Source organism: Lepidochelys olivacea, assembly GCF_965140295.1.
Source record: "Lepidochelys olivacea isolate rLepOli2 genome assembly, chromosome: 1".
NCBI classification, from domain to species: domain Eukaryota; kingdom Metazoa; phylum Chordata; order Testudines; family Cheloniidae; genus Lepidochelys; species Lepidochelys olivacea.
Genome location: NC_140411.1, coordinates 244,709,764 through 244,729,530, shown reverse-complemented (window position 1 = coordinate 244,729,530; position 19,767 = coordinate 244,709,764). Strand labels below are relative to the sequence as shown.

At 43.4% G+C, this 19,767-nt stretch overlaps 1 protein-coding gene across 1 annotated transcript in view; it reads right to left on the bottom strand.

The window, feature by feature from the left end:
* Positions 1-19,473, bottom strand: part of WASHC1 (WASH complex subunit 1) — a 71,883-nt gene extending 52,410 nt beyond the window's left edge. The window contains exon 1 of the mRNA XM_084640611.1: positions 19,395-19,473. The gene's annotated coding sequence lies outside the window, so the exon portion shown is untranslated. The remainder of the gene's footprint in view (positions 1-19,394) is intronic.
* Between the last annotated feature and the right edge of the window lie 294 nt (positions 19,474-19,767).

Here is a 19,767-nt window from a genome sequence, read left to right as displayed (position 1 = left end):
TAAAGGCTGTTACCGCAGTAAATTGGGGAGCAAGGTAACATCTGATTTGGGACCTGATTTAGCAGAAAGGCCCTCCATACCCTTTCTCCCTTCCCCATATGTCTATTAAAGTGACAGTCTCCTCCTCCATTCTACCAGGGAATGGCAGAAGTGGGTTCCATTGCTGCTGTGACTACATCTCATTCCACAACTCCTGCACCGAAAGATGAAGGGGAAAAAATCCTAGTGCCCTATTGGCAGAAGACCTTCACTAATCACCACGCCTGTTCCTGGAGGCTCCATCCTTTCCCCTGCTGCTGTGCCACAAGGTACGGCATGGACAGTATTCACATCCTCGTCCAGGGGAGAGAACAGCACAGACTGGTTCCACCATTTCATCCCCATAACCCATAATTTCTACAGGCATTTTCCAGGTGTGGAGAACAGCACTGTATCTGCATAAAGCACAAACAACATTAGAATCCAGCAGGACTTTAAAATGCCAGATACCTCTGATCTGAATGACACTAAATGCCGCTGTCTAAACTTCCAGTCCAACCCAACCCAGCAAGGGGATTTGTATAAAAATGCCTTCAATCAGTTTCAGAGTAAAGATGAGCAAAACAAAAAACCTAACAAGCCCATGGGACACTTCAAACAACTACTTAAAAAATATTGCTTAGATGTTCATGTACATACAGTAGCAAGAAGAGACTAGTATAAGCTGGAATCCAAAACTGAAGGTGTTTCATCTCAGAGGGTTTGATGCCCCATCTTTATATAGTCTACTTTGGAGTACCCCTATTTGTCCTAGGCTTAGCTTTTCAAAAGGGTGAGCCTCACAGCTTCTACAATTCAGACTGGGCCTTCGGATTACAGCATCCCTGTTTCTCAGTGTGTCTATATGAGTTCAGAATACTGTTAGAGACTTTACACCTTCAGGGAACAATATAACCAGTAAGAATTTGCAGTGACCTAGGAAAGCCTTGTCAAAGCAAACCAGCATTTATTAGTCATCTGGAGTACAGACTTTGCTAGTCCTTAGGTCAGCATGGAAAAACCAAACTTAAGACAAAGTCTCCAATGGCAAAAAGCAACTGCTCCATTATTCTATGGCCTCCTAGAATCCATCATAGTCTCTGTCAGATCTTCTGTGTCTCTGGCCTGGTCTACTTTTAAATCTTAGACTGACATAGCTACAGCACTCAGGGATGTGAAAAATCCATACCCCTGAGCACCATAGCTATGTCGACTAACCACCAGTGCAGACGAAGCTAGGTCAACAGAAGAAAAACCCATCCATCACTGTAGTCTCCATCTCAACTACAGGGTTAGAGTGGCATAGTTAAGTGGCCGTAGCTATGCCATGATAGCGCCTGTGGTATAGACATGGCCATCCCAGCTTTCAGCAGTCACCTGACACCTCCTGTCTTTATCCTGCACCGCAGCCTCCGTTGCATTTCACATCTCCACCTTGGTTGGCAGGTGTTAAGAGATAATGCCCAGTCAGAGTTTGGTCATTGGTTCTTCTATTCATATGTGCTGATTCCATTCAGTTCTTGATAGCATTTTTGGGTCCAAGCCAGACTAGCGTATGTAACACACACCCATCCCTAGTTTCCTTGTTCCAGAGGAAGAAATTAACCCATTCACTACTAGTGAGTAGCAATATAAAGTGAATAGGTAAACTGAGTCACACATTTTTCATAAAAATTCTCCACAACTCTTGACCCTTTATCAACAGACTGAGCAGGATCACTCCCCACCAGTGATCTAGGGAACTTCAAGCATCCTTCTAATCTGGGATGCATCACTCTCACAGATCTTGGAAGACAGGCCAGTCCTTGCTTACAGACAGTCCTCCAACCTGAAGCAAATGCTCACGAGCAACCAAACACCACACAACAGAACTACTAACCCAGGAACCTATCCTTGCAACAAAGCCCCTTGCCAACTGTGTCCGCATATCTATTCAGGGGACACCATCATAGGGCCTAATCACATCAGCCACACTATCAGAGGCTTGTTCACCTGCACATCTACCAATGTGATATATGCCATCATGTGCCAGCAATGCCCCTCTGCCGTGTACATTGGTCAAACTGGACAGTCTCTACGTAAAAGAATAAATGGACACAAATCAGACGTCAAGAATTATAACATTCAAAAATCAGTTGGAGAACACTTCAATCTCTCTGGTCACTCGCTTACAGACCTAAAAGTCATAATTCTTCAACAAAAAAACTTCAAAAACAGACTCCAACAAGAGACTGCTGAATTGGAATTAATTTGCAAACTAGATACAATTAACTTAGGCTTGAATAGAGACTGGGAGTGGATGGGTCATTACACAAAGTAAAACTATTTCCCCATGTTTATCCCCCCCACCTACCCCCTTTCCGTAGACGTTCTTGTCAACTGCTGGAAATGGCCCACCTTGATTATCACTACAAAAGGTCCCCCCACCACCACCCCGCTCTCCTGCTGGTAATAGCTCACCTTAAGTGATCACTCTCTTGTTACAGTGTGTATGGTAACACCCATTGTTTCATGTTCTCTATGTATATAAATCTCCCCACTGTATTTTCCACTGAATGCATCCGATGAAGTGAGCTGTAGCTCACGAAAGCTTATGCTCAAATAAATTGGTTAGTCTCTAAGGTGCCACAAGTACTCCTTTTCTTTTAGACTCCTCTCAGTTGAGCTAAAACACAAATGTCATCAATATGTGCCAAGACAAATTTCCCCCCAGTAGCTGTTCTACCACACATTTTCAAGATTTACAGTACACATTCCATTAGAATCATATGGTTTTCATAAAACAGTACAGAGCAGTTTCAACTCTGTGCCATATAACTTCCCCATTAAATCACACTAGCAGGATAAACATGGAGGAGTTCTCATGCACCCCCGTGGCACATTTGCCACCCTGAAACTTTTGGGTTTGGAACTGCGATCAAGTCTTGCCACTACCTCCTCCCTTTCATCATCTGGGAAGCAAGGAGGGAGGCAAACCCACATTCCTCAAGGCATCAGCCATCTTGGGGAGGCAGTATGGCCTAGTAGATAGGCACTGGACTAGTACTCAGGAGACCCGAGTTCTAATCCCAAAGCGGCTACTAGCTTGTTGGGTGACGGTGGGCAGGTCACTTTCCTGCTCTCTGCCTCAATTTCCCATCTGTAAAATGGGGATAAAGATACTGACTCCTTTGAAAAGTGCTTTGAGATTTACTGATGAAAAGTGCTGCACAAAAGGTAGGTATTATTGCTGAACAAGTACATTTCCTGTAACTGAAATGATTATCTTGAGGGGTAAGGAAGGGAATAAGAAGAAACAGGATTCAATTGGATTGATTTGGCATCAAAAGATTAAACTCATCCTATTGTCACAGATGCGAATGGATGGATTCTGGGAAGGGGTAGGCGAAAAAGGTAAATATTGAAGGAAGAGACTTACAGAATTTACAGAACTGTGCTTTAATCATACCCGCTCTGTCAGTGAAGATGGCCCCCACAGCCACCCCTGTCTCACAGCAGATACTCCTCTTCTTTATAGGGTCCTTCCATTCTTTTACTAGAGAATTGTATTTTCAAGAGACTCCTTTTCAATTCTTGCTCTCACCCAACAAAAGCTTAAGACACATTTTCGTGTGCAGTGTTGTCGTAGCCATGTTGGTCTCATATAGGTGGCAAGTTTAAAACACACAAAAGGAAGTTTTTTTCACACAATGCACAGTCAAGCTGTGGAACTCCTTACCGGAGGATGTTGTGAAGGCCAAGACTATAACAGGGTTCAAAAAAGAACTAGATAAGTTCCTGAAGGATAGGTCCATCAATGGCTATTAGTCAGGACAGACAGAGATGGTGTTTGCCAGAAGCTGGGGATGGGTGACGGGGTGGATCACTTGATGATTACCTGTTCTGTTCATTCCCTCTGGGGCACCTGGCATTGGCCACTGTCGGAAGACAGGATCCTGGGCTAGATGGACCTTTGGTCTGACTCAGTATGGCCATTCTTATGTTCTTAGGATATTAGAGAGACAGGTGGGTTATAAGACCTGAAGAAGAGCTCTGCATAGCTCAAAAGCTTGTCTCTTTCACCAACAGACGCTGGTCCAATAAGAGACATTACCTCACCCATCTTGTCTTTCTAAGACCCCTTTTAAACATTCTCAATGTCCAGATCTAGCCTCCCCCTCCCTTCATTTGACTGCCCAGTTGAGGCCATTTCATCTGTGTCCATTCCCACTTAGTCCTAGGATACGTCCAAGTTCCTGTTCAGTCTGACTTGCCTTTGACACCATTTAAATGTGATAAATTGTCATAACTATCTGAGTCTCCATGAGGATTCCAGCTGTCCTGCTGCTGCAGCGCCAGCAAGCTCATACAGCTGGCTTTGATTCAGCAGGGTTCAAAGCTCCTCAGTTTTAATACCGTCACATACAAACAATATATTTCTCTGAAAATATAGCATCTCCCTGAAATAAAACAGCTGGTCATTTCTTCCAACCCACTGGGCAATAATGTTCTGCTATTGTCATCAGCTTCAGTCTTCTGCTTAGTGATCTTGCCCTCCCTTATCTCCCCCCCATACCCCATTATCACCACATTTCCCTCTCACCCAAATACTTCCAATATCCCACTTCCATCCTTTCCTCAGACCCACTAGATCTTCCCTGCATTTTCCCCAATACAAAAATTCATGCATATCACAATACTTTCCCCCCGTCCCTACCCCTGTATTACTAGGGCTTAATAGATGATATTTAGCACAGACAGCTATTCAGTTTGATCATGCCAAATCCATTAGACCCAACCCGCCAGCTTTGTATATGCGGCAGCAAAGGGGATGCTCATGCTTCTTATAGACAATGTGGCAGCAGCTGGGACTATCTGAGATAATACACATATAAACACTAGAAAGGGGGAACTTATTCAGTACTTCCAATGTTAGCTAGCAGGAAGACCCCAACAGACTAATACAGACTAACACGGCTGCTACTCTGAAACCTGTCATTATGCAAGACACTGCATTTAGCCGTATGGAGTGGAAATCCATCAACTGCATGAAAAAACTTGTACAGATACAGACAAATATCATCTTCCTTTCCAAATGCAAACAGATGGACATCATACCAAAAGGACTGAAGGTGAAAAATCCATTACAATCTACATACCATACAGACTATGCTGACAGCTTGTGCCACACGCTCTCAAAGAAACCGCAGAACCACCTGATCAATATCCTCTATAGCAAACAGGGAAAGATTAAGAATGAGCTCTCAAAACTGGATACTCTTATAAAAAAACAACCTTCCACACAAACTTCCTCGTGGCTGGAATTTACTAAAACTAGACAAGCCATTTACAACACACACTTTGCTTCTCTACAAAAGAAAAAGGACACTAAACTTTCCAAACTACTACATGCCACAAGGGGCCACAGCAATGGTTCCCTCAACCCACCCAGCAATATTGTTAATCTATCCAACTATACTCTTAGCCCAGCGGAAGAAGCTGTCCTATCTCGAGGCCTCTCCTTCTGCCCCTCTACCCCCATGAACATGATACAGTTCTATGGTGACCTAGAATCCTATTTTCGATGTCTCCAACTCAAGGAATATTTCCAACACTCCTCTGAACAACATACTAATCCACAGAGACCTTCCTACCAACACTACAAAAAGAAGGATTCTAGGTGGACTCCTCCTGAAGGCCGAGACAGTAGACTGGACTTCTACATAGAGTGCTTCCACCAACGTGCATGGGCTGAAATTGTGGAAAAGCAGCATCACTTACCCCACAACCTCAGCCATGCAGAACACAATGCCATCCACAGCCTCAGAAACAACTCTGACATCATAATCAAAAAGGCTGATAAAGGAGGTGCTGTCATTATGAATAGGTCGGAATATGAACAAGAGGCTACTCGGCAGCTCTCCAACACCACTTTATACAAGCCATTACCCTCTGATCCCACTGAGGGTTACCAAAAGGAACTACACCATCTGCTCAAGAAACTCCCTGAAAAAGCACAAGATCAAATCCGCACAGACACACCCCTAGAACACCGACCTGGGATATTCTATCTACTACCCAAGATCCATAAACCTGGAAATTCTGGGTGCCCCATCATCTCAGGCATTGGCACCCTGACAGCAGGATTGTCTGGCTATGTAGACTCCCTCCTCAGGCCCTACGCTACCAGTACTCCCAGCTATCTTCAAGACACTACTGACTTCCTGAGGAAACTACAATCCATCGGTGATCTTCCTGAAAATACCATCCTGGCCACTATAGATGTAGAAGCCCTCTACACCAACATTCCACACAAAGATGGACTACAAGCCATCAGGAACACTATCCCCGATAATGTCACGGCAAACCTGCTGGCTGAACTTTGTGACTTTGTTCTCACCCATAACTATTTCACATTTGGAGACAATGTATACCTTCAAATCAGCAGCACTGCCATAGGTACCCGCATGGCCCCACAGTATGCCAACATTTTTATGGCTGACTTAGAACAACGCTTCCTCAGCTCTCGTCCCTAATACCCCTACTCTACTTGCGCTATATTGATGACATCTTTGTTGTACCAATAAAATAAAAACCAGCAGGATCTTATTAAAGGGAAAAAGGCAAAATACCACATTTATTGTGAATACAGAAAGAATCATAGTAAGCAGTTAGTTATAGCTATAACATTCCATTCAATCTCATATTTATTCTCACATTCATTCTCACACACACACACACACACACAGAGGTTCTGCAAGGTTGTTATCATAGTTACCAGCCTTAGAGTTGCTCATGCCAAGTCACTGGCCAGGTGGCCTGGACATGAGGAGGGAGCAGGGCCTTGTCAGATGCTCATCTGATGCTCCTGGAAGTTGGTTTGCAGAATCAGACCCCAAAATTCTCACTTTTTAGAGTCTATTTTTATAGGAATTTCTTCCTATGCCAGTCTATGGGAATTGCTTCATCATGCTGTTGCTGAATCAATCAGCAGATAGCACATTCCTGACGGCTCCAAGATGTTATCTTGTTCTTTGGTTCTCCCATTCTTGAGGCTGTTGGGTGGATTCCAGTCTGCCCTCCGGGTGGGGTCCTCTGGTTATTTCCACTTGACGCCTTCTTCAGCCGATGGACACTGGATTCTTAGGCTGGCACCTCCCTGATCATTCAGTTATTATCCACACCAAGCATCCATCCACATACATCTTCTATCTCTATTTTAATCACAATGGTTAATACAACAAAAGGGTGGGGAGTCTCTGGGTGCTGTTTCTGTTGTTAGAGTATTGCTTTGAGTCTCTCTCTCTGTGAACTGCTTTGAGAACAGACTCTGTCTTAGAATGTACTAACACAATTAGCAGCTTGCAAGTTTCACACATAGAGGGAGAGAAACAGTACCAAAACCCAAGAGAGCTCTTAATTAGTAATACCCTGGAATTTGAACTATGGGGAATCAAACTCATTTGTGATTTTAATTCAGAACTTCTTTAATATGATCCAACATAATCATCATCTGGACCCATGGAAAAGAAGTCCTTGAGGAATTCCACCATGATTTCAACAATTTCCATCCCACCATCAACCTCATCCTGGACGAGGCCACACAAGAGATCCACTTCCTGGACACTATGGTGCTAATAAGTGATGGTCACATAAACATCACCCTATGCCGGAAACCTACTGACCACTATTCCTACCTACATGCCTCCAGCTTTCACCCTGACCACACCACACGGTCCATTGTCTACAGCCAAGCTCTACGATACAACCGCATTTGCTCCAACCCCTCAGACAGAGACAAACACCTACAAGATCTCTATCAAGCATTCTTACAACTACAATACCCACCTACTGAAGTGAAGAAACAGATTGACAGAGCCAGAAGAGTACCCAGAAGTCACCTACTACAGGACAGGTCTAACAAAGAAAATAACAGAACGCCACTAGCCATCACCTTCAGCCCCCAACTAAAACCTCTCCAACGCATTATCAAGGATCTACAACCTATCCTGAAGGATGACCCATCACTCTCACAAATCTTGGGAGACAGGCCAGTCCTTGCCTACAGACAGCTCCCCAACCTGAAGCAAATACTCACGAGCAACTACATACCACACAACAGAACCACTAACCCAGGAACCTATCCTTGCAACAAAGTCCGTTGCCAACTGTGCCCACATATCTATTCAGGGGACACCATCATAGGGCCTAATAACATCAGCCACACTATCAGAGGCTCGTTCACCTGCACATCTACCAATGTGATATATGCCATCATGTGCCAGCAATGCCCCTCTGCCATGTACATTGGTCAAACTGGACAGTCTCTATGTAAAAGAATAAATGGACACAGATCAGATGTCAAGAATTATAAAATTCATAAACCAGTCGGAGAACACTTCAATCTCTCTGGTCACGCGATTACAGACATGAAAGTTGCGATATTACAACAGAAAAACTTCAAAACCAGACTCCAGCGAGAAACTGCTGAATTGGAATTCATTTGCAAATTGGATACAATTAACTTAGGCTTGAATAGAGACTGGGAATGGCTAAGTCATTATGCAAGGTAACCTATTTCCCCTTGTTTTTTCCTACCCCCCCTCCCCCATTCTTGTTAAACCCTGGATTTATGCTGGAAATGGCCCACCTTGATTATCATACACATTGTAAGGAGAGTGATCACTTTAGATAAGCTATTGCCAGCAGGAGAGTGGGGTGAGGGGAGAGAAAACCTTTTGAAGTGATAAACACCCATTTTTTCATGGTCTGTGTGTATAAAAATATCCTAACTGCATTTTCCACTTTTATGCATCCGATGAAGTGAGCTGTAGCTCACGAAAGCTTATGCTCAAATAAATTGGTTAGTCTCTAAGGTGCCACAAGTCCTCCTTTTCTTTTTGCGAATACAGACTAACACAGCTGCTACTCTGAAACCAACAGGGTGGCTTGCTGTCCTATTTTTACCCCAGCTTTTTGTTGCCTGGAAATCAATAATCTAGAAAATAAACTGCAGGTTGGACTGCTTTTTGGCAGAGGTTATCTCAGGAAGAGGTCAGAGAGAGTGGAGATTAAAAACAGCAGAAATTGCTTTCAAGTGATAAACTATTCCCTTCAAACTCAGACACTATGGCCACAGGATACAGCATATCATTCCATCTCGGAGCAGCTTCTCTCAAGACACAGTTCTCCTCCTCTTCTCCTGCCCACTATCTTTAATCTTCTGAAAGTGCCTGCCTTGCTCTTTCAGGTTTATTTTAGTATTATTTCTCCCAGCTGTGTTCTTCACCCTCTCTCCTACAACTCAGGCAGAGTGTGCAGTGTCTGCAGTAACTCAGTACTATGACAGTCCAGCAACCACATTGCAGCGTAATTCCCTCGTGATTATCTGCTTGCAGTTTTCCTGCCATAGAATTCTGGGAGTCAGGAAGTCAGGGCAGCACTTTTTATCTGAAGGGATGAAAATTACCTCAGCAGAATGGAGTTTGACGCTAAGTAACAAAGGAGAGATGAAGACAATGCTCGCGTTCCAAGTTGTTCTGGAGCTACATGCACAGGTATTTATCTGTCAGGACTCCCTTAGAAACCGTGAAGGAGCAGCCATGTCATGAGAACAGGGCTTGGAAAAAACTCATTTACTCACCACTAGCAAGTGGGAAGCTTTCCCAGGTGATCTTAAGCTCCTTCATTATCAATTCAGTGCAATTTAAGGTTGTTTATTTAATAATTACATTCCTGACCATCATGGGTGTCTAGATAGCATTCCAAACCTGAAGTGAGCATAACCCGATGCAGTGTTCTCCTGAGTCTCCAGACAGTTCCACGAAATCTATCACTGCTCATAATTTTCCCAATCAGAGTGAAACTAAAACACTAGCTAGACAGTTTAACTGCTGCTTTTTAAAATCTTTGGGGCATCAATGAAAGCGACAAGAATCATGTCAATTTCACTCTTGCCACTTGGGAAACTTGGCTGTTAAAAGGCTGATGTTATTGCCACTGGACCTCCCTAGTAGTTCTTCCTCCTGCTCCTCCATTTCATATTTGCCTCTGGATAGTAAATATTTGGTAATTGTTTCCAAGCCCTGCATGAGAGCAACAAACATTAAGACTCTTTAAGTGAAGGGCCATTTCATACAGTGTTCCTTGAGGCTCAAAAATAGGCACAGCATTCTCTGCTCAGCATCTGTCCTGATCAGAGTGACATCTTTTAAACTCAGGGTATTGCAGACCAGTCTCTAGGAAATTTCCATGTCTGAGATTTGTTCTTAGGTGATGGGGAGAAACTTTGGCAACCCTATCACCGCCAAAGCTGTAACAACCCAGCGCTGACATAATATTCCAGGTTTGACAGGGTAAGGGGCATAAGGCCCACTCCAGAACCAAGCCTCATATATATAAGGAAACTTGGTTGGAGTAAAAAAATGGGGGGGAGGGATTTCCCAGATTGTCAAAATTGTTCCTTCCCCACCCCCTTTCCAAGTTTTGAATTTTAAACAACATTTTTAAATTTGGCCAATTAAAATTGGTTAAATATTAAGTCTCTTTCCCTCTTAGCAAGACAATGTTTGAGAGAGCATATTCATAAAGCACCAGGACTCCATCATCAGTATCACAGTTCACAAATTTCCAACCCCAAAGCACTGTGGGAAAGTCAGGACACCTATTCCTGTACTTCTGACAGGTACACTGTAGCAGCTACCGTTAAAGTTCCAATTTAAGCCAGTCCAGTGGCCTAGAAATTGGTATTCTACACCATCATGAAAGCTCTCCAGTTTAGAGTCCTTGCCCCTGGGCAGGCATGAGCTGGAAATAGTTCTCTAATTTACAGAATGTTTTTCTCATGGATAGAAATGCAGGACTGGAAGGGACCTCAACAGGTCATCTAGTTCAGTCCCCTGCACCTATTATCTAGACCATCCCGGACAGGTGTTGCCTAAACAGTTCTTAAAGACCTCCAATGATGGTGATTCCACAGCCTCCCTAGGTAATTTGTTCCAGTGCTTAGCCACCTTTACAGTTAGGAAGTTTTTTCTTAATGTCCAACCTAAATCTCCCTGGCTTCAATTTAAGCCCATTGCTTCTTGTCCTGTCATCAGTGGTTATGGAGAACGCTATCACCCTCCTCTTTGTACCAATCGTTTATGTACTTGAAGACTTATGTCCCCGAGACTTTTGTTTCCAGACAAAACAAACACAATTTTTGCAATCTTTCCTCCTAAGTCATGTTTTCTAAATCTTTAATCAATTTTGTTGTTCCCTCTGGACTTTCTCCAGTTTGTCCACATCTTTCCTGAAGTGGGATGACCAGAACCAGGCACAATGTTCTAGTTGAGGCCTTATCAGTGCTGAATAGAGTGGAAGAATTACTTCTCATGTCTTGCTTAAAGCACTCCTGCTAATACATCCCAGAATGACGTTTGCTTTTTTTTTTGCAACAGTATTACACTGTTGACTCATTTAGTTTGTGATCCACTATGACCCCCAGATCCTTTTGTGCAGTACTCCTTCCTATGTAGTCATTTCCCATTTTGTATTTGTGCAACTGATTTTTTCCTTCCCAAGAGGAGTACTTTGCATTATTCCTTATTGAATTTCATCCTGTTTATTTCAGACCATTGCTCCAGTTTGTCCAGATCATTTCAAATTCCAATTCTGCCCTCTAAAGCACTTGCAACCCCTCCCAGCTTGGTATAAAGTTTGTGGATGATAAGTGTACTCTCTATGCCATTATCCAAATCATTTATGAAGACATTGAATAGAATTGGACCCAGGAAAGATCCCTGAAAGACTCCACTCAATATACCCTTTCAGCTGGATTGTGAACCATTGATAACTATTCTAAGTACAGTTCTACAACCAGTGGTTTACCCATGTTATAGTAGGTTCATCTAGGCTATATTTCCCTAGTTTCCTTACGAGAAGGTCATCTGAGACAGTATCAAAAGCCTTACTGAAGTCAAGGTATAGCTCATCTACCTCCTCATCCACAAGGCTTGTTGCCCCATCAAAGCTTTTTATAGTAAAAGAAATAGAAATAACCAGCAAAGAAGAAACCTTATTTTAAAAAAATGTGAATGCTCTACTTGAATTTTAAACAATATGGAACATCAGTCAGACCAATTGTTACCCTGGGTCTTCAGAACCCCCAACAGGGGCAACTTAACTATTTCACTCCAGGTGGTGTAAGGAATAAATCAACAGGAACACAGCACTTCTCTGTCTGATCAAGGAGTAATGCAAGTAAGCATGCTCTTGTCTAAAACTGCAGTATATTAGATTTAAGCACACACAAACATAAGCAATAGGTTTAGAACAGCCCAGATATTTACCTAACGTCTGGAATGGCATTGAGTAATTAACAGCAGGTTGGCAGTGGCCAGTTGCTTACCCACAGGGGAGAAAGGGTGTCAGGAAAAAACTCTCTCAAGATGGCTTCAGAGGACTGCTCCAAAGTACACTCTATTAGCTAATCTTTTATAACTAGCTTCTACAAAACACATAGGTCATAATGACCCCTACTGGATCACTTTTCTAACTTTCAATAAATTTAATATTAGAGGCGTCCAGACAAGGTTTTCCAACCACCAAGGTTTTCAGACTCAGTTGCTTACATGTTTGTCCCCTCCTTCCATTCTGATTAGCAGAAACTGCCAGCTAGATATCACCTTGCTTCTGAAAGCCTGTCTCCAAATTAAACCTTCATTAAGCGGTGTTCTATTTCATTACTTCATGGCGGCTGAATGCACATAATATGGTTGGCAATTAGCTTGATCACATTCAGGAGTATATACGCCCCTCAAATCCAGGGCGACACAATGTCCTGTGGGAAAGTTGGGTTCCACACATAAGGAGCACACCTTTTGTCTGGCAGGAATTCTCTCGAGTCAGGAGTTAGGGATGTAACAGCCTTTTATTATTAGGTTCCATCTTATGCTCTCCCAGGAGGCCAGGGAAAAATTGTTTCATCCAGTCAAATATTAAAATGTTTCAAGCGAAAGAGCGCCCAGTACTTCCCACTGAATACCTGCCGTCCCTCCCCAAACATCTCACAGAGACAGAGTGTGTAAAGGGCTGATCCTCCTGCCCTGAAGTCAGTCTCTTCTCCCATAACTTATTTTCCCCACATCATTTAAATTGATCCTTAAGTGATGTCAAGACACTTGCAACTGTAGAAAGAACTGTATCTGTGATGCTAGATTGAGGAAGAGCACAAGTAAACAGGGCCCAACATGCTAAGAAACAGACTTCCTTTATTTTCTGTTCTTATATAAGAGCTCAAATTGGTTATGCTTGGAAGCAGCAAGACAGAGAGCAGACCATATCTGTCGTTCTGCCAAAGGCTTTGGAGCAGCAGTAGAGCAGAACAGATTTGATGTGACTAGGGAAATTGGTCGACAAATGTAAAGTAACACAAAAGAGCCAAAACAATCAATCAGAGGAAATAAGAAGCCAACAGAAACAAATTAGTGCAGGCAACAGGCTTTGAAATAGGAAACTGCCAGGCACAGGACAAAGAAGAAACAAAGGATTCTGGGATACAGCAGGAAAACAAGCCTGAGGAAATTCCAGTGATATCACAAGATCCTGTGATCATGGAGCCTCATGGAGTGGTCTGCTAAGTGTGTGTCATTCAAGAGGAGATGCTGCAGAAGTAGCAGCAGATGATACAAGACAAGAAAGCAGAGTAAAAAAAAAAAAAAAATCATCCCCAAGAATGCCACGTACAAGCCTCACAGACGGTCAACATGCAGCGCAGTCTGGAGTACAAGGGCATGGAGGGGATTTAACAAGGCGTGTAGAACAAAGGATTATTGCCATTCCTCAGAAGTATTTATGTCCCTAATTCAGCAGAGATGGTGAGTCAGGGAGCGCACTACAGTGACAACACCACTTCCATGTAGAAGTACCAACCCGGTAATTGTATGAGCACAAGGCTACAGGGATCTGCAGTGAAAAGAGGTCACTCCTGGGGAAAACAGGGTTTGGAGGGAGGATGTGGCACCAATGTAGAACAAGCGTCAGAGTCACCATTCAATGGCCAACACTATAAACTTCTCATTTTCAATCCCTGACCCCCTCCTACCGTAGTGACAGAGCCCTCAGTCTGTTCAACTAGTGCCACTGGCATTACCGTTACATGATTCTTTTGGTGGAACGAGTGAGAGATCTTTAAAGGTAAGTATCCACCAGCACTCTCTCTTATCTATAGACCTTACATAGATCGGTAGACCTTACAAAGTTGTGGTCAGCTCTCATCATCTCATGTCTCGGTTAGTGCAACATCCTCCTCTCTGGCCTTGACAAATGCAATCTTGGCCCATTGATATCCATTCAGAATGCTGCTGCAAAAGATCAAAGTGTTGGGCTAGGAAATTGAGCATGTCACCCCCTCTTTGTCATGCCACTTTGAACACATCTCTCCCTTCCTTGGCTCCCTCTTCTCTATCATGTCATACATAAGCTATTTGTCTCCACTTTCAAGACCCTTCATGACCTATCCCCACGCACCCTATCACATCTCATTCAGTAGCAAAAGATCAGCTTCCACTTCCAACTTCTCCATGATTCCAGCCTCCATTACCCACTTGTTTGAAAATCTAACATGCGCCTTTATGCTTTCTCCCATGCTGCCTCCACAGGCTTGGGAGGAGCTCCCCATAAACATCCTCAAAACTCAGCCATTATCCTTCTTTAAATACCTTCTTAAAACTCTCCTTTGTCATGAGGCCTACAAAAAAAAAACAACAACAACAACAGCTAGGCTACTGGTGTACTACCAAATAGCTACCAAATAGCATCTCATTGTTTCCTTGCGCTCCCCTTTTGTCCGTACACATCTGTTGTATCATCTTAGACTACAAGCTCTTTGGGGCAGGGACTGTTTTGTTTTGTGTTTGGTGTTCTGGTCCATGCCTGGGATTCCTAGATGTTATGATAATACAAATAAATAAGAAAAGCACCACATTTAAGATGGAAGCACTGATGGATTGGTGGGGTGGTGGGTTGGGCATTTCTGTCTTGACAGAGCAATCCCAGGGAACACATAGATTTAATAATGTTGCCATTTTAGCTCTTTCCACTTTCTAAATGAGACAAGTTCATCAACCAAATATAATTAAACAAACACATCAAGGAACCCCCAGACATCCTTCCCAAATCATGACAGCCTAACCAGAGCACAAATAGGGGAGTGGCAAAACAGCAGAACAAGGAAGACTGAAATGCAGAAAATTTCCCAAGGGAGACATCAAAGTAAGTTTGTTTCCAGACCTTGCATCAGGCAGAGGAAGTGGTATCTGTTCTGTTCACAGTAAACTCAGTACTCTAGGAAGACTGGATGCCTCAGAAAATTGGCAACAGACAAGGAGCCTTTCACCTTTAGATTTCAGAGTAGCAGCCGTGTTAGTCTGTATTCGCAAAAAGAAAAGGAGTACTTGTGGCACCTTAGAGACTAACCAATTTATTTGAGCATAAGTTTTCATGAGCTACAGGTCACTTCATCGGATGCATAAAGCGGAAAGTACAGTGAGCAGATTTTATATATACACACAGACCATGAAAAAATATACATTGTAAGGAGAGTGATCACTTAAGATGAGCTATTACCAGCAGGAAAGTGGGGTGGGGTGGGGGGGAGAAAACCTTTTGAAGTGATAATCAAGGTGGGCCATTTCCAGCACATTTCCAGGAGTTACCAAGAACGTGGGGGGGGGAGGGGGGCGGGGAAGGGGGGTGGGAAGGAGGAATAAACAAGGGGAAATAGTTTCACTTAGTATAATGACTTAACCACTCCCAGTCTCTATTCAAGCCTAAATTAATTGTATCCAATTTGCAAATTAATTCCAATTCAGCAGTCTCTCATTGGAGTCTGTTTTCGAAGTTTTTTTATTCAAGGATACTCACTTTGAGATCAGAAATCGAGTGACCAGAGAGATTGAAGTGTTCTCCGACTGGTTTATGAATGTTATAATTCTTGACATCTGATTTGTGTCCATTTATTTGTCAAGACCTGGAAAAAACGTACTTTCCCATAGGGTGAGGCCCCCGCTTCTAGTGGTGGAAGCATATCTGCAATGCTTTTCGAGAGATGACAGTCACCTCTTTTTGGCAGGAAAGACCATGGCTCAATCACTGATCAGTTCAACATTTCATGATGTGATTTTACAATGGGGCTAAGTTTTTCACTCAGTATTAAAGTAAATGTATGTGCCCACCATTGCTGATGTGGCCTCAATAACAACCTTTTACACAGCAGTTATTATGCCTGTCAGCAGCCTCTCTCAGTATACACAGGTAAATGTAATACCACTGCAACGGTATTACTGTTGGCTGACTCATTCTTTATTTTCAACACAGAAGAATTTTATTAGAATGAATGCATTTATCACAATAGCATGTGTTTATTTTGAAAACATTACCCATGAATTTATTTGACAAATAATTGCATCTCCACAGTGCAAGAGAAGCATCTATTTTAGTCAACGGTTAGTAATATTATTTTAAGCATACCAATGTATAATTTAAATCCAAAATTTGTACTTTTAAAAAACAGAGATCTCTCTGGAACATTAACAAATGGATTCTAATGCACGGCTGAAATATGAGTCTTTCACAAGCAGGTGGCTTTCTTTGCATTAGTTGCTGGTTCAACAGCAACTACTTGATATTCAGATGAATAATTTTTTGAGAAGATTATTCATCACAACTTTACTGCAAACAATCAGCTGATGTCCTGGGTAATGATGACTGAACCAGTTTCACAAGCTATCTCCCTCCCCCCCCCCCCCCCCCACGGACACACACACTGCAGCCTTTGCTTGTAGAGTAATCCTCACTACATATTTCAAATGGCAGCAATTCTTTCTCCATCAGTACGGAGTAACTAAAGCAGGGGCTTTCCTATGTGTACACAAACTACATCATCATGATTACACAGCAGCTTTCCTCATTCAGGGATTCTTTAGACATTCTCCATGTCCCATATACAAACTGCAGTTCAAAGCCTTATAGAACTGCACTGCTTCCACTGCAGGGTTTGAACAATACAGTCCACAGCTGTGGAGATCAGAATAAGGGCCGGAACAAAGCCTGTTCCAAACCTGTCATCCCATCAAAACAGATACTATTATACATCAGTATGAAACTCATATGTTATCAAGCCCCTCTTTCTAAGGCTTAAATTGGTCACAGATCTGTCATTACTAGGAACAACTGTATTTGTTTGCAACATATTTTTAAATCTCAGAGTGATTCTTTAATACACTTACAATGTCCTGTCAGCAGCTATTTACTTGCCTCAGACCTGACTCATACTTTTTTTTAATAGTTCTGTGACTCCAAAGTGATTCAGTCTACTTTAAGCCTTGCCTCTTTCTACAAGTAAGCTTTATTTCTGTGAATGGGATGGTGGTGCCTATGATTCTGGGGAGAGGCCAAAAATCTTCTAATGCAGTGGTATCTAATATCAGGTCCATTTGAGGTACTGATTCAGATTCTGCAGAATGCAAACTCTTTTAAAGTAAATTTCTAGGGTTGTGAAGAGAGTCTTTAAAATGCAAACCAAGCATTAACTGATACAAAACTGAAGTAAAGTTGCCTTCCTGTATCTGCAACAGCCTGAAGCAACTCAGAGATGTAAGCATTCATAGCAATGTGATGCTAACTCTCAGAAGTCATTAATCATATTTCCAAAAATTACCAAAAATGTGTGCACAAGTCTAATAACTGCCAAATTACCAAATAATCAATAAACAAAAAAATAATAGCGGCCCCATAAGTGCCTGGCATACATAGAATCATAGGACTGGAAGAGACCTCAAAGGTCATCTAGTCCAGTCCCCTGCACTCATAGTAGGACTAAGTATTATCTAGACCATTGCTGACAGGTATTTGTCTAACCTGCTCTTAAAAATCCCCAATGATGGAGATTCCATAACCTCCTAGGCAACTGACTCCAGTGCTTAACCACCCTGACAGTTAGGAAGTTTTTCCTATTGTCCAACCTAAACCTCACTTGCTGCAATTTAAGCCTGTTGCTTCTTGTCCTATCCTTGGAGGTTAAGAAGAACAATTTTTCTCCCTCCTCCTTGTAACAACCTTTTATGTACTTGAAAACTGTTATGTCCCCTCTCAGTCTTCTCTTTTCCAGAAGAAACAAAACCAATGTTTTCAATCTTCCCTTATAGGTCATTTTTTTCTAGACCTTTAATCATTTTTGTTGCTCTTATTTAGACTTTCTCCAATTTGTCCACATCTTTCCTGAAATGTGGCACCCAGAACTGGACACAATACTCCAGCTGAATCAGCGCAGAGTAGAGCGGAAGAATTACTTCTCATGTCTTGCTTACAACACTCCTGCTAATACATCCCAGAATGAGGTTTGCTTTTTTTACAACAGTGTGGTACACTGTTGACTCATATTTAGCTTATGGTCCACTATGACTCCCAGATCCCTTTCTGCCGTACTCCCTCCTAGGCAGTCATTTCCCATTATGTATGTGTGCAACTGACTGTTCCTTCCTAAGTGGAGTACTTTGCATTTGTCCTTATTGAATTTCATCCTATTTACTTCAGACGATTTCTCCAGTTTGTCCAGATCATTTTGAATTTTAATCCTAACCTCCAAAGCACTTGCAACCCCTCCCAGCTTGGTATCGTCCGCAAACTTTGTAAGTGTACTCTCTATGCTGTTATCTAAATCATTGATGAAGATATTGAATAGAACCAGACCCAAAATTATAAATGTAAACATATATGTACACATGCATATATACAATCATCCAAGCTTTGCCACTGAGCAATGATGAATATACTACTAATGTCCATAACTAGCAGTTTTGTTTTTACAAAATTGTCATTCTACCTTTGATCGCTGTATAAACCCCAGAATCTGCAGATCTACTATGCCCCAAAGGTAAGATATGCACCTATTTTTTGTTGCTCCAACTCGTGACTCATAGTAACTATATAATTAAGCCATTTCCCCAGAATGCTGCTACAACCCCTTACTTTACTATTACGTGCCCAGTGCCCGCCAGCAACACCTGCACCACCTCAGCAAGGCACATACAGAACACACAGAGAGAGAGAGCGCGCGGTGTGGGACTGCAGGTAACACTCAAAGGTCCGACCAATATGTCCCAGTGAGAGGTCATCCCGGACCCCATTCCCTTCCCTCCCGGCCCAGGCTCCCCCTACAAGCTTCAGGTACATCAGGTGAACACAGGTGCAGTTGCTGAGACCCCCCCCCCCGCTCCCGCCAGTCCCGCCCGGCCCCAGAGACCCGCGCCCCCGGCCTCCAGAAACGCCAGTCCCAGGGTGACCCGGACACTGAGGTCCCCACAAGCCCCCCGGGGACCCATCTAGCGGCAGCCCCCGTGGCTCTGGCCCCTCACCTGCCGCGAGCGGGACACGCCCCCTAAACACCTCGGCCGCAACGGCAACGATGGCGCCCCTCCGACCCTCACCCACTTCCGCCCCTACAACGGGTCACTTCCGCTCCCGCTGAACACCACTTCCGCCCCTACTCTGTCCCACTCCCGTTAGGTCCTAGTGCCCGGCCGGGCTGGGACCAGCAGCCACGGGGCTGACGGGGGGAAGGGGGCAAAGGGGGGCGATTGTCCTGCGGCCCGGCTTAGAGGTCCCCAGCCCTGGGAGCCCCCCGCGCCCCCACGCAGCCAGACCCCCAGCTGGGGAAGGGGCCTGTCACTTGGACACGAATTGGTGGCTCGGTGTCACGCAACCCGACCCCGTGGCCCTGGATCCACA